The 633-nt window shown below is 40.8% G+C and overlaps 1 non-coding gene across 1 annotated transcript; it reads right to left on the reverse strand.

Moving 5' to 3' along the window:
- Positions 1–285: 285 nt before the first annotated feature.
- LOC140870132 (small nucleolar RNA R71) lies at positions 286–391 on the reverse strand. The gene has a single exon (XR_012147110.1). It is a non-coding gene; the product is annotated as a small nucleolar RNA R71 (small nucleolar RNA).
- Between the last annotated feature and the right edge of the window lie 242 nt (positions 392–633).

The raw sequence follows: 633 nt of genomic DNA on the forward strand, positions 1-633 counted from the left end.
ATTTTGAGTTGAAGCCAGCTCTTATTAATATGGTGCAGCAAAATCAGTTCAGGGGTGCAGCTACTGAAGATCCAAATTTGCACCAGCGTACTTTTCTGGAGATTGCTGACACAGTGAAGATTCATGGTGTTACTGAGGACACCATCAAACTACGATTTTTCCTGTTCTCTCTTAGGGACAATGCTCGTAGTTTGTTGCAATCACTACCTTTTGGGAGTATCACTACATGGGATGATATGGATTCCAAATTTCTGGCTAAGTATTTCCCGCCTGCTAAGTCGGCTCAGTTGAAAATAGAGATTACTACATTCAAACAACAAGATTTTGAGCAGTTTTATGAAGCCTGGGAGCGGTAAAAGGAGTTGCTTAGAAAGTGTCCAAACCATAATTTTTCGGACTGGGAACAAATTGAGTTATTCTACAATGGTTTGAATGGGCCAACTCGTATTTCTGTGGATGCTGTAGCTGAAGGTTCAATATTTTCTAAATTTCCTGAACAGGCTTATGATATGCTTGAGCAAATGACCGTTAACAGTTATCAGTGGCCGAGTGAGAGATCTGCAATAAGGAAGCCTGCTGGAATTCATGAGGTTGATGCATTCACTGCTTTGACTGCTCAGATAGCTACTATTT

The sequence above is a fragment of the Henckelia pumila genome, chromosome 4 (assembly GCF_033568475.1).
Source record: "Henckelia pumila isolate YLH828 chromosome 4, ASM3356847v2, whole genome shotgun sequence".
Taxonomy (NCBI): Eukaryota; Viridiplantae; Streptophyta; class Magnoliopsida; order Lamiales; family Gesneriaceae; genus Henckelia; species Henckelia pumila.